At 39.6% G+C, this 12,684-nt stretch overlaps 1 protein-coding gene across 8 annotated transcripts in view; it reads right to left on the reverse strand.

Moving 5' to 3' along the window:
• Positions 1 to 12,684, reverse strand: part of LOC120539587 (C-terminal-binding protein 2) — a 391,023-nt gene that overhangs the window by 139,717 nt on the left and 238,622 nt on the right. The gene's annotated exons all lie outside the window — the stretch shown is intronic.

Here is a 12,684-nt window from a genome sequence, read left to right on the forward strand (position 1 = left end):
TAAGGCAAGAACTGTAAAACAGCTTCAGCAATTTAACATTTTTGAGGCGATAAACATAAAATATATGAGAAATCAGTTTTGAAATTGTTTGTAAACAAATATAGGGTGGTCCAGATCTAATTATGCAATTTCCCTTACGCTATAACAACGTGCAACGCAGGATGTTGGAGGAATTTGGACCGCCTGCAGTGCATAGGAACACAATCTCTGAAATCAACAAAATGTTTGACTGGACTGGTAGTGCCCATCACCCAAAAAATGAATTTTTTTCCTGTATTGCATTAAGAGTTGCATAATTACATCTGGACCACTCTGTATAGTAACAAATATAAAAAATGTTATTCAGCTCACTACCCTGGTAATATGTCGGGCATTTTACTGAATATAAGGACAGCAGGCAAGGTAGGGAAGACAGAAAATGGTGCTGGTCAAGCCAAAATGATGGACAGATTGGGAACTTGAAGCAGAATGGAGTCCTCTGAGAACGACAGGCACACACTCACGAACTGAATGCTAAACAGTGCAGCGAAAGCATTTGCTGTGTGGCCAAAACATTAGAATCTCATTATCCATTATGTTTCAGGTCATCAGCCACAGTTAACGCACCCTGCAGCTAATGGATAATCATACAGCAATTATGTTAAGAAAAAAGAGAGCTATGCTAGTATCAACTTGAGGAAAAATAAAACTTTATGAAGCTAGGTTATACTTTTCAATTTCTTCAAACCTATTGTGAAACTATCCAGAAGACAAAGACACACAGATGACCCTGTTCCTACCTAACTTGTAAAAGGGAATGACCTTAAAAACAAAGGAAGAGCAGGAGCCACATGCACTGTATTACTAGAATACTGACCTTTTGTACTGTAAATCAAATGCATAATTAAACAGAAAAGCAGTCAAACAGAAAGGCCCCCCGAGTGTTTGTTGTTGTTGACTTAAAAATACTCTTTGTCTTCAAATTCCTTGACGTAAATGGGCTAAGAATTGTTTTCAGGAAATAAGACAGGCGGCATAGTCACTGAAATGGAAAAAACGGATAATGTTGTGGACTCCAAAATATAAGAGGTCAAAATAACCATTTTCGTTTGAACTTCTTTCAGAACATTATAGAAATTACACATAACAGTGTTAGCAAGGAATTTGATAAAGGCATTATTAGTGAGTAAAATAATGTAAGATAATGAAGATGGAAAGAATGACAAAAATAGACATCATTATGAATCTGCCTGCAGCTTTCGAAGCAGCAGTCAGAGAATTAAATGACATCTACTCTAGCAGATTAAATCAACTAGAAGCCTAGTCAATCCAGGGGATAAGCTTTCAATGGAGTGACATTACCAAGCCACATGTCTGAATGTACACCTGCACCAGTAGATGGTTTTGTGTGCGGTGATATACTGTACATTACCTTTACAACTGTTTATGTTAAACATTAAGTTCATGTCTGCTAATGGAAACAGCCAAGCATGTGGCTTGAACAAAATATATATAGCATAAACATATATACACACTATATAAATACACTGATGAGCCAAAACATCATGACTATTCCCATATGAGGCGAATGACATCAACTATCTCATACCAATGACACATGTCAACATCAGGAATATATTAGATGGTAAGCTTTCATCGGGTTTTCATAGTTGACGTTTTGAAAGTGGATGATATGGGCCAGGTGTGGAAACAGTGCTAAGCAGTTCCAAATAACCAGGCTTGTGAGGTGCTCATGGTCAGCTAGTGAAACCCTGCTGCATATGAGACTGCATAGCCGCAAGCCACTCAGAGTGCCCATGCTAACCATTGTCCACCATTGAAAGTGCCTACAATGGGAATGTGAGCATTGGAGATGGACTTTGAATCAGTGGAGGAACGTCTCCTGGTCTGATGAATCCTGTTGTTTGTTGCATCATGTGGATGTATGTGTCATTTACCTAGGAAGAAATGGCACCAGGCTGCATTCTGGGAAGAAAGCAAGCTGGGGAAGGAGTGTGATGCTTTGGGCAATGTTCTGCTGTGCAACCCTGCGTCTGGGCATTCATATGGATGTTAATTTAAATGTAAAGCCTACCTAAACACTGTTGCAGACCAGGTTCACCCCTTTTTGGCAACAGTATTCTTAAACAGAATTTTTTGTCAGAAGAATGTGTCTAGTTGTACTTCATGGATTGTTCAGGAATGTTTTGAGGAACATGATGAAGAGTTTGAGATGCTGCCCTAGCCACCATATTTCTCAGATCTCAGTCTAATCGCACATCTTTGGAGATGTGTTGGAGCAAGAAGTCTGATCTACAGCTCCATCAAACAGATTAAAGGAATAATCTGCTGCTAATGTCCTGGTGCCAGATATCACAGGAGGCTCTGGGCACAGTAACAATAAATGAGTACTCGAAATGTTGCTGGGAATGGAAGAAGCGTTATGACAAGTGTATTGCATCTCAAGGGCAGCATTTTGATGGAAACTAAAAGGGTACTGCCATAAGTTGTGTAATAAGGTTTTTTTTTGTTTTTTTTTTAATAATTTTGGAAACTTTCTAGATACATCTGTTCAACTGCTTATTAATGAAAATATCCAATCAGCCAATCAGGTGTAGGGAACTCAATGGATTTAGGCATGTAGACATTGTTGTGATGACCTGATGAAGCGAGCATCAGCAAAGGGGAGAAAGGTGATTTAACTGACTTTGAATGTGGCATGGTTATTGGTGCCAGACAGGCTGGTCTGAGTATTTCAGAAACTGCTGGTCTCCTGTGATTTTCACCCTCAACCATCTTTAGGGTTTACAGAGAATGGCCTGAAAAAGGGAAAATATCGAGTGAGCGGCAGTTGTCTGGTCGAAAATGCCTTGTTGATGCCAGTGGTCAGAGGAGAATGGCCAGACTGATTCAAGTTGATAGAAAGGCAACAGTAACTCATATAACTATCTATAATTATTTCTGAATGCACAGAACGTTGAACCTTGAAGCAGATTGGCGATAGCAGCAGGAGACCACAGCAGCTGCAACGCCTGTCAGCTATGAACAGGAAACTGAGGTTACAATTTGCATGGACTCACCAAAATTGGAAAACACGAGATCTCTGATGAGTCTTGATTTCTGCTGCAACATTTGGATGGCGGGGTGAAAATTTTACTTCAAAAACATGAAAGCAAGGATCCATCCTGCTTTGTAACAGTGGTTCAGGCTGGTGGTGGTGATGTAATGGTGTGGGGGATATTTTCTTGGTACACTTTAGGCCGCTTAGTACCAATTGAGCATCTCTTAAATGCCACAGCCTACTTGAGTATTGCTGCTGATCATGTCCATCCCTTTATGACTGCAGTGTACCTATCTGTTGATGGCTACATCCAGCAGGATAACATGTTATGTCACAAAGCAAATGATCTCAACTGGTTTCTGAGAATGAGTTCACTGTACTCAGATGGTCTCCACAATCACCAGATCTTAATCCAATACAGAACCTTTGGGATGCAGTAGAATGGGAGATTTGTATCATGACTATGAAGCCCACAAATCTGCAGCAACTGCGTGATGCTATTATGTCACCATGGATCATTATGGACGCCTTCGTAAAGGGATGACTCGGGAAGAGAGTGTGCACAAGGCATTATCTCCCCTGGAACACTAGATGGAACCCACCCTAGGTTGCTGCAGCACCACGGACTCTCACAGTGCTTCATGGGAACTGGAGTTTGGAACAGCCTTGGATTCAGTGGGTATCACCAGGGGGTGCTGCAGGGGCTGCAGAGCCCTACCTCGTTATGGTTGCACCTCACCTTGGAGGGCTTCTGAACCACGCTAATGGGTCAACAGAAGTACTCCCCAGGTTAAACATAAAAGCAGCAGGTGGGAAATGCTTAGGGAAGTGTTTCCCACAGCAGAAAAAAAGCCTTATGTGTTGCTGGACTTGTGTCTGAGTCTGCTTGTGTTAGGTTTGGGGAGCTGGTGTGCCTCCTGTAAGGGTTGGCATATCCGGTGAACAAAGGTTCATAAATAAAAGTATGTGATCCACAGAATTATAGACAGACTTGCCATTGTTCATTTTTACTATGCTAGTATCTATATATAAAAATACATGTATTACTCTCTCTCTCTCTCATCATATATATATATATATTTTTTTTTTTTAAACAACTATGCGTGGAAGTGTGTGTGTCTGTTTATCTGGCCTGGAAGTTAGAGGTGGAGTCGGGCTAAGGGCTCTACCTCCAAGGATATACAAGCAAGGCCAGCACATCGACCAAACGAAACCTCCAAAGAAAGAGTCACTCAATTAGCCACTAACTAATGAGCGAGGCGATCACATCGGCAAAACAGTATCCCTTTTACTTTTCCTCCTGCCGCTAATACACAAGTGAGGCTGCCACTTTGTCAAAACAAAACCTCCTAGGAGAGAGATGCCCAGAGTGGTTCCTTTCAATTACCTGTCTCCACATTTCAATTTTTTTGACAATTTTAATAGTTTCTTTGGGAGTTGTTTGGAAAGTAACACATATTTCCTTCAGAATTTTTGTCATTCATGTAATTCCACTTACCAATTATTTTACAGTTATTACTTGAACATAAGATTGCAAAGTCTAATATAATTAAGCTATAAATAGGCAATTAAAAATAACTAACATTTTTTAAAAATATCTCTTAAGTCAGTGATCTTTTGTAAGCTTTCTTTGCAAAACATTTTAAGTTATAAAACCGTTAACTTATTTCACTTTCACGCTTACAACTGTTTCTAAAGTGTTGTCTTCCATTTGATTACTTTCCTGACTAAAGAAATATGATCATATGGGAGATAATGTAGTAAAGACCATTATTAGTTGATTCCTTAGTTTTTCCATACATTCACTGATTCCTGAATCTACTTTATTTAATACAATTTTAGCAGTGCCAGGAGCCTATCCCAGCAGCAATGGATTTATGGCGAGAACCAATACAGAACGGAGAAAAAGTTTTTCAAAGGGCACACTAATACACATGCACACTACATCAAGTTACAGTTTACAGATATGTATGACTTTGGGATGTGACAGGAAAACCAGCAAAGAAAATGCATACATGGAGAGAACCTGTACACTTCAGACATATTTGAATCTAGACACCTGGATCTGTAAAGCATACATAATGCACTATTATACAATCCATAAACTTTTTTTGGTTTTCTGGATTTGGTTTATATATAGTACAAACATCAGTATGTAAGCTAGTTGGGGGGTAACTGATGACACAAATTCATAAAACTCTATAACTGTCTAATAATTTGCTGTTTATTGTACTCTGGCAAGGACATGCAGAACACTGTTGACAGGCAGGAAGAAACCAGCCCTGGATGAGACAACAATTCAGTGCAAGGCACATTATTGTACACTTACTGTCTGAGGTACAGGACCATTTTAGAATTGTCAGTTAACAAGAAGAAGTTGTTGATGTGTGACATCCATATAGACAAGACTAGAGTACAAACACTGTAAAGTAAATGACAGAGAGTTGTTTTGACAGAGAATAAGCAAATAAACATTCAGTGAAGAATGGGTGACATTATTATTTGATAAGTAATTATTAGATAAGCAAAGTTCACACTGTTGTATCGAAGACAAATGCTAGAAATGCTGATACAGGTTCTACAATATCTTGAGTTATGGGTGAATGCCTAGTTTAATACAGTATCTGCATCTGAGGACATCACAGTGCTGTACTGTTTAGCACTGCTCCCTGTTAGCTCAAGAAATGGGTTCAGTTTCCAGCAAAGTCACAGATTGTGTTGAGTCTGCAAGCAAGCATTCAGCAAGGTTTTCTCCAAGGTGTGAAAATAAGCTGTCCTGGGGGGTCTTGGACTCCTAATTAATTCCTGTGATCACTTGAAAATCAAAATTGTGGGGGAACCCCAAAGATATATTTTAAAAACATGGTTGAGTGTAAATCACTCAATGCCACATCTTGCTTCCAGTTTGCATTTCTTGTATTTGAGATATTTTCTGTTTTTTTTAAGCCTATGTCACCTTTCCAACAATTTTCAGTCATACCCTTCATTTCTGTAATATTAGTGAGTTGGAGGCAGTCAGCAGCTCTCTCCCATGTTGCAGATTGTCTAATGCGACATGCTCAATGACTGAGACCAACTAGTCCACAACTTGCTCTGATAAAATCAAACAGGTTTGATTTTGTCTTTAGTCGGAGGGGTGGGCTGTGTATTCAGGACAGCTGACAAATAAGTAAGGCTCATCTGGAAGTACAATGTGTAGAAAGATTTTGATAAGTGGGAATTTATACAAACTTGAATTAGGTTAAAAAATAATAATTGTGTTCACCTAATCCTATCACCATTTTTTAAAAAGGTGATACCAGTATCTTCTTTCCACATTATACTTTCTTATTTTTAGTGCTTGGGGAAGGTAATTAAACACATCAGCCTAAGAACCACACACTGCTAACATATTTAGTATACAAATGTTTTTTTTGGGAAGGAAAATGATATTATAATTGCATGCATGTTTACTGCACATCCACACATTATAACACAAATAATTGCTTGTAGATAAAGACATTACTGGTAATGAATTACTTTAAATAGCACTGTGTATCGACGACTACTGTATTTCTCTTGAACTTATTGTTTTAGAAAGGATGGCACTGCATATGTGCAGTTTGCACCATGTATCTGTGTTTTTTTAGATACTTTCCCCCCTAAAAATATACATTGGTGAGTAGAGATGTGTGTATAAGTGTGCCCTGCAGTGGATTTGTGCTCTATCTAGAGATGGTTCTTGCCTTATGCCCATGGTTCCCTTGACACTGAATTTGAATAAATTAAAAATGGCACTAGTTCCTAGTGACATTGCTCAAGTGTTAAATCACAAAAATATTAGAATATAACACTTGTATCTAACTATTAGTTCACAAAAACATTTACCGAAATAAGTATTCCTAAGATGCTGCCTACATTCGTGTGAATGTTAGAGTTTAATTGAGGGCAATCACATTATATTTTATTTCTCTGTTTAAAAACCTACTTTTCTATAAATGTCTATTTAGCAAATTTTGAAGAAGCGCTGAATTAGAAACGGCTGGCTGATGCCCACAATTGCATTTCTTATAGCTTATGTCATGTTTGCAAGGAGGGGGCTATACAGATTAAATAAAAATAACTGGGGAAGAGTGCATTTTGTACAAGTGAGGGGCATAAAAGGTGATCTCATATTCTGACGTGTGGTTTCAGGCTGGACCAAGTGCAATTTGAGGATAGAAAGAACCAAAACGCCATTTAACATGTGTTTCATTTTAGTATATTAGAGCAAAGCTGAAGCCAGCTTTCCAGAAGGAGAGGAGTAGCAGTGCAGATGGTGCGCGAGCTGCCCACCCCAGGATTAGACAGCAGAGTAAACCAGGGCAATGGCAGGGAATTTGGAGCAAAAGGAAAACCACATTTGGAATCCCTGCATCTGAAAACACTTAGCCCTTGGCATAGTGCCACTGCCTTTCAGTTTATTTATACAAGATTTATTATTTTTTCTTTCAAAACTATAAGCAGCAATGGATTACAATTGAAGAATTCTTGACCAAATGTCAGTCTCAAGGGCTTAAAAGTTAGGTGCGTTGTGTTCCCCTGTTAAATTTCAGCTTGGAAAAGACTTCAGCACAACTTTAATAACAGGCCTGAAAACTTAAGGCTGTAAATGAAAGTGACTGGCACAGCCTTATGAAACAAAGAACTAGCATAGCCCTCTGTCACATCCTGCACATCACAGATGAAATGAAAATATTATTGTACTGAGGCCAGTCATCATGATGTGATTAATGTGTGTGTGTGTGTGTGTGTGTGTGTGTGTCTGGGGTTGGGGCGGGCAGGACGGTGTGGGGGATGTAGGTGTGTTCATGTGTACTTGTGTGCGCTTTGTAAAGTGAAGTGAGAGGATGAATATTAGTGTAAAGTATTTCAGAAAAGTAACCAAGAAAGATCTTTAAGTTGACAGCCCCTGGGCAGAGGTGGAATGGAGCCCCACAATCTGGCAGAACTTTTGCACAGTGAGAGGGTGGAACAAGTTTTTTTAAGAAAGGCCGCCAAAAGCTGTGTGGGGTGGGGCCATGTTACAGAGTCTCCTCCAAGTGGAAAGTTACTGGGTGGAACTGAGATAGGAAGGTGAAGTCAGTCTCGTGGAAAAACGTTGAAAAAAAATACTTACTAGAAAAAGAACAATGGAGGTGGAAAATAGGGTTTACAGCAGGGAGGAGACCATTAGAAGTGGAATGGAAATAAAATGAGAAAATAAAAGGAGGAAGCAGGAGAACAATTAGGTAGTTTTTTTCATCATAGTAGTTTGATTCCAGTTTGCATGTTCTCCCTGTGTTCACATGACTTTATTCTACATTATCATCTGACAATGGTGAGTGTTATTTGACTTTGACAACTGGTGAATGTTATTTATGACTTTGTGGCCAAATGATGGATGGGATCACCTAGTAAATGACAGTATAGTACTACTTTTCTGCATATTTGACTGCCAGGATAGACGACAGCTCTCCACAGTGCTAGTCTCAATACAAGGGATCTCTGCCTAACTACTGTATGTATGTGTGCAGTCTGCATATTTAACTCATGTTCATGTTTTTGTACTTCACTATTCCTCCCACATCCAAAAGTATTGGGTTTATGGTGTGAATGAGTGTACCCTGTGATGGGTTTGTGTATTTTCTGTGGTTCATTCCTGACCTGTGCTCAATTTTGCTGGGATGTTTGCTAGTTGTTGTAGCCCTGAGTTACATTAATTAGCTAGGGGAAACTCTTAATATCTCACTTTCTGAACTGAAAGTGACACAAGAAATAGTTGTCTAAATTATTTCATGCGGGTCTCCCTTTCACCATTCAAAATAAAATAACTCTTTTGGAAAATGCTGTGGCTATTAGAGGCAAATGGATAGCAAGACTTGAGAAAGAGAACATAAAGGGAATAGCCAAGCCAGTCCTCACATGCAGCTATGTTTCTATGCTTAGTGTGAGAGGTGTGCCTAAGCGCACATCATAATTGTAAGAGCTCAATTTCTAAAACTTAATTTCTTTTCTTATTTGATGTACATCTGTTCACAATTTATAATTGTCCATGCATTTGAAATGAAAGATCAGTAGCAGACAATACTGCAATATAATTCAAGCATGGAAATATATTTTTTACATCTGCCTTATACATGCATTCTTGTGCTTTGAATTTTAATAGTCTTGAAAGCAAGTAGTCTTCATTTCATAATACTAAAACCCATACTGTACACCTATTGCCTTACCTGCAGAACTGAGCCAAAACAAACCAAATGTATATGAGGAGAGACATCTAGATTGGCACCTATATCATGATGCCTTAGAGCTCTCATGGAGCAGATAACTCCACTACATGAACACCAGAACCACCAGGTAAAATGCAACCCTGGATGGGACACCAGGTGATGTATTATTGTCTGGAAAAATGTTTATGCTCACAATGGAATAATACAATATATGTTAAGAGGTTGGGAAAAACAAAGATAAGTACAAATGGCTAAAGCAGACTTTAAATCGGTGCATAAGCTACTGTCCCAATGTAAAACATGCTTATCAATAGAGGTGCAATGTGAGCAAAAATTAGGGCACACGACACTATGACTGACAATTGCTACTGAAGTAACAATGATTAACCAATGTTGCACAGTTACCAAAAAAGTTGACCTCTGTATGTATTAAAGATAAACTTGTATGTATACATTGAATCATTTTCCACAGCAATATACAGAATATCACATTTCAGAAATTTTGTATGCATTTCCACTGAATACCTCAATACATAAACGTTCCTTATGGTGTCCACCTCCTAACTTAAGATGTGCGTTTTCTGAATTACTTTAAAAAGGCAACTTTGTTGGTTTCACTATGATGTATGTACTCTAATTCTAGGTGTATCAAAGCTTTGATTTTTTTAGGGTGCCCATTTTGTATGCAATTTGGAGATAATTATCACTGCTTTTGGCTCTAAACTTTTCCCAACACTAAAATGTTAAAAGTGATGCCTTCATCTGCCGTAGTGATGTAATGATAAATGCGGGAGCAAATTTCTGACTGACTTTTCAAGTTTCCCATATTTATCCATTATCAAGCCCTCTTTATCCTAGTTTGAAGTTGCTTGGGTCCAGCAGACAAGGGCAGAAGGTAGGAGACCATCCAAAATGGAATTTCAGTCCCTCACAGGGCACACTCCTCCACTGTAACTGGGGCAGTTCATTTAAACTGCAGTTCTTAGTGAAAAATTCAGTCATGCATGGGGAGGGTTTGCAAACTAAACACATACAATAATGTAACCAAGCAGAGATTGAAATTCATGATTCTGGGACCATGAGATAGACAGGGTGGCGAAGGAGCAGTACAGGAGAAAGCTGGAACAAAAGTTGCAGGATAACAGCATGAAGGAAGTGTGGGATGGGATGAAGATCATCACAAGGCTGCAGCTTGAAGCGGGGTGCCACCATCGAGAGAGACATGAAAATAGCAAACCAAATGAATAACTTCTTTAACATGTTTGACCATCCTAAGCCACTCTCACCTTGGAGTACTGCACCCTCCACCCATCCTTCTGCTGATACCAGCATAGTAGAGACGTCCCCACCCACAATTACAGCAGCCTAGGTGAGCAGAGAGCTGAGGAGACTTTGTGCCAGCAAAGCAGTGGGTTCAGATTGAGTATTGCCACGACTGCTGAAGGCCTGTGCGCTGGAACTGTGGAGTCCATTACAGCACATCTTCAACCTGAGCCTGGAACAGGGGAGAGTCCCGAGGCTTTGGAAAACATCTTGTATCACCCCAGTCCCAAAGGTATCACGTCCTAGTGAGCTGAATGAATTCCGACCTGTTGCTGTGACGTCACGTGATGAAGACCATGGAGCAGGTGCTGATTCACCACCTGAGGCCACAGGTCTGCCACACCCTCAACCCTCTGCAGTTTGCATACCAGGAGAAGGTGGGAGCGGAGGATGCCTCTCCCACTTGAACAGAGGCAGTGGTGGTGTAAGAATTATGTTTCTGGACTTCTCTAGCGCCTTCAACACCATCTAACCTCTGCTCCTTAGGGACAAGCTGACAGAGATGGGAGTAGATTCATACCTGGTGGCATGGATCGTGGACTATCTTAAAGACAGACCTCAGTATGTACGTCTCGGGAACTGCAGGGCTGACATTGTGGTTAGCAACACAGGAGCGCCGCAGGGAACAATAAGATGCTGCAGATGTTTTATCAGACGGTTGTGGCGAGTGCCCTCTTCTATGCGGTGGTGTGCTGGGGAGGCAGCATAAAGAAGAGGGACGTCTCACGCCTGGACAAACTGGTGAGAAAGGCAGGCTGTATTGTAGGCATGGAGCTGGACAGTTTGACATCCGTGGCAGAGCGACGGGCGCTGAGCAGGCTCCTGTCAGTCATGAAGAATCCACTGCATCCACTAAACAGTATTATCTCCAGACAGAAGAGCAGCTTCAGTGACAGACTACAGTCACTGTCCTGCTCCACTGACAGACTGAGGAGATTGTTACTCCCCCACACTTAAATTCCACCTGGGGGGTAAACGTTAACATTATTCAAAGTTATTGTCTGTTTTTACCTGCATTTTTATTACTCTTTAATTTAATATTGTTTTTGTATCAGTATGCCAGTATGCTGCTGCTGGAGTATGTGAATTTCCCCTTGGGATGAATAAAGTATCTATCTATCTATCTATCTATCTATCTATCTATCTATCTATCTATCTATCTATCTATCTATCTATCTATCTATCTATCTATCTATCTATCTATCTATCTATCTATCTATCTAATCCACTTCACTTCAACAAGACAAGTTTCCACTTTCGGTGGTAAATATGCAAACATGAATAAACACAGTGGAGTATTTCCCTCATTTGGGCAGAGGAGATTTTCACAAGGAATATAAACTGAACCAGGACCCCAAGATTAATACATCACCTGTTTTAAACTGGATGTTTCTCCTAGACGTGTTAAAGCTTCCAAGGTTTACATTTGTCTGTCCTCAGTCTTCTGTAAAGAATAAACTGGATTGGCATTTTACATTAGACCTGTCCAGTCTTTTCTTTTCCTTAATCTTTTAAAAGCGCTCAAATTAATATTTACAACCTTAGTGTGTAATGTTTAGTCCACAATATCTAATGGGTATGGGTAGTTTGTAAGTCTTCTATTATACCCCTACTTGTACTCCTTATTTACCCCCAATAACTGTTCTTTTGAAGAACTGGACTTGTCTGTTTTTGTTCTGGTTTTGGCCTCTGCTGGTAGGCCCACCAGGAGGCCACACCATTCATTTTTGTGTTATCTATACCCAATTTATCCAGCTTAGAACAATCAACAAAGAACACATCACTGGATGTGATGCCAATTAATAATACGGCACATTTACACCAACAGCCAATTTAATTTGAACAACTTGCACATCTTTTGGATTTTTGGGGAAAGTGAAATTCATAGAGGAGACTGACACAATGCTATTGGTAAATATAAAGACTTCAAACATAAAGTGACAGGCACTGTCTTGCTGCCTGTGCTAAATAAACTGAAGGAATTAGATATTAAGATAAAGATGATGATAAAGATGAAGACTGTCACAGAACTACATTACCAATATACCTTCATATGTCTTTATAAATAAAACTTAGGAAACCTGCATATCT

The sequence above is a fragment of the Polypterus senegalus genome, chromosome 1 (genome assembly GCF_016835505.1).
Source record: "Polypterus senegalus isolate Bchr_013 chromosome 1, ASM1683550v1, whole genome shotgun sequence".
NCBI lineage: Eukaryota > Metazoa > Chordata > Cladistia > Polypteriformes > Polypteridae > Polypterus > Polypterus senegalus.